A 2,714-nucleotide genomic window follows, 5' to 3' on the forward strand; every position below is an offset into this window, starting at 1 on the left:
CTTTTTCCCTGTGCCATTCCACATTATTACAAATAACTTCATTTCTGGACATTTATGGTTTGATTTCTTTGTATGTATGGATCACTTGGGTTTTTACCGTCATATGGTGAAAATTTCATGTCATTAGCACCTCTAGTAATATATTTACTGAGAAAAATGGTGACGTGTTTCAATACTTATTTTACCCGCTGTATTTATTGAAAAAAATTTTGTTATTTATTCGGATCAATTAGGAGCACTACTTGCAGTGCTACAGACTAGGCAACAACTTTAAGGTTAATATAATTAATCCAAAACCCTAACCTCAATTTAGACTACAGTCCATCCTACTGTGAGCTTCTTTAACAATACAAAATACCTTATAAACGCTCAGCTCTACTTGTTTCACTTTCTTCTCTGCACCAGTTTTCTTCCACATGCTCAGAATCAGAATCACAACTAATTTATATAGAGAAGAAAACCTCAGTATTTCAGTATCTTCAATATCTTCAACATCTTCTTTATTTCCTCTCAGTCTTGTTAACAGAATGCAATAAAAGCAGAATAAAAGAAGACAGAAGCACAGGGTGACTTCATGGAAACAGAGAAAATGATGTCTAATTTCATGAAGACTAATAAAAGCAAAACAGCAGAGAATGAGTATTAGAGAGCAATAGAGAGAAGAGTACAATGAGGAAAATGGGGAAAGAGACAGTTAATGGGAGTGTTTGTACAGGCAGGTTTCATTGTTCTTCCTGGTGTATGTCCCCCCCCACCCCCCACCCCTTTCCCAGATAAATGCTACTATTCACTCTGTCCATTCTGTCAGTGCTTCAAGCTCTGCTGAGTGACGAAAGAGGCTAAGAGTGCCGGGCTGTAAAGGGCTGAGTCATCAGCTACAGTGCACCAAACAACAGCTTCAAGAGGCCCAGAGAAGCAGCCAGTGGCAACCTGCAGTACCAGCATAACCTGCATCACTGTCCTGCATCACTGTCAACAAGTATCACTAAATCAACATCAGACCTCAAACTTTGGATGTGTCATCATGTGTTTGAAAAAATAAATCACTATCTTTTTTATTTCTTACCTCTTCTAGATTTGTTGTAAATGGACTCACTTCACACAAAGCACTCAAATTAAATACAAAGAAAAAAGGCAAAGTAGAAACACTTAGAAGAGGTAAGAAATAAAAAAGATAGTGATTTATTTTTTCAAACACATGATGACACATCCAAGTCTTCCTATATTCATTCTAAAGTTTGAGGTCTGATGTTGATTTAGTGATACTTGTTGACAGTGATGCAGGACAGTGATGCAGGTTATGCTGGTACTGCAGGTTGCCACTGGCTGCTTCTCTGGGCGTCTTGAAGCTGTTGTTTGGTGCACTGTAGCTGATGACTCAGCCCTTTACAGCCCGGCACTCTTAGCCTCTTTCATCACTCAGCAGAGCTTGAAGCACTGACAGAATGGACAGAGTGAATAGTAGCATTTATCTGGGAAAGGGGTGTGGGGGGGGGGGGAGACATACACCAGGAAGAACAATGAAACCTGCCTGTTCAAACACTCCCATTAACTGTCTATTTCCCCATTTTCCTCATTGTACTCTTCTCTCTATTGCTCTCTAATACTCATTCTCTGCTGTTTTGCTTTTTTTAGTCTTCATGAAATTAGACATCATTTTCTCTGTTTCCATGAAGTCACCCTGTGCTTCTGTCTTCTTTTATTCTGCTTTTATTGCATTCCATTAACAAGACTGATAGGAAATAAAGAAGATGTTGAAGATATTGAAGATACTTAAATACTGAGGTTTTCTTCTCTATATAAATTAGTTGTGATTCTGATTCTGAGCATGTGGAAGAAAACTGGTGCAGAGAAGAAAGTGAAACAAGTAGAACTGAGCGTTTATAAGGTATTTTGTATTGTTAAAGAAGCTCACAGTAGGATGGACTGTAGTCTAAATTGAGGTTAGGGTTTTGGATTAATTATATTAACCTTAAAAAAAAGTGCAAGAATTTGCATTTTGCWCTATTGGATCTTAAGAAAGTTCTAAGTAGAATTATTATTATTATTATTTAACAATGTTAAAAGAAGAAATCAGTGCAAGAGACAAGAACTTTTGAGCAGGGAATTTTCTGAAAACTGCATTTACACTCAAACATGATTTTTTTCAGCTGATCAAACGTTTAAGACCATTGTCTTTAAAAGCTAAAAGCTGTGCAAAAATCTGGATTCCATGTCATTTTCTGTCAAGTCTTTACACTGTCAAGACCTCCTGATGGCAAARGCAAAAAAGCTCACTGACTTTGAACGTGGTAGGATTGTTGAGCTGCATAAGCAAGGCCTCTCACAACGTGCCATCGCTGCTGAAGTTGGACACAGTAAGACAATCATTTTGCATTTTTTAAATGATCCTGCGGGTAATGGAACAAAAAAAGTCAAGTTGTAGACCCAAAAAAATTTCACCAGCTCTGAGTCCCAGGATCCGATTGGCTGTCCATCAAGACACGGGACGATCCTCTACCCAAATTAAGGCCATTACTGGTGCTGACTGCAGCCCAATAACCATCAGACGGCATCTGTGAGAGAAGGGCTTCAGAAACAAAAAACGTCTTCAAAGGCCACTTCTTCTTCAACGCCACAAAATTGCCTGTTTGGACTTTACAAGGAGGAAGAAAGTTGTCCTTTCTGATGAGAAAAAATTTAACCTTGATGGTCCTGATGGCTTCCAACATTAC

The sequence above is a fragment of the Austrofundulus limnaeus genome, unplaced genomic scaffold (genome assembly GCF_001266775.1).
Source record: "Austrofundulus limnaeus strain Quisiro unplaced genomic scaffold, Austrofundulus_limnaeus-1.0 Scaffold1711, whole genome shotgun sequence".
NCBI lineage: Eukaryota > Metazoa > Chordata > Actinopteri > Cyprinodontiformes > Rivulidae > Austrofundulus > Austrofundulus limnaeus.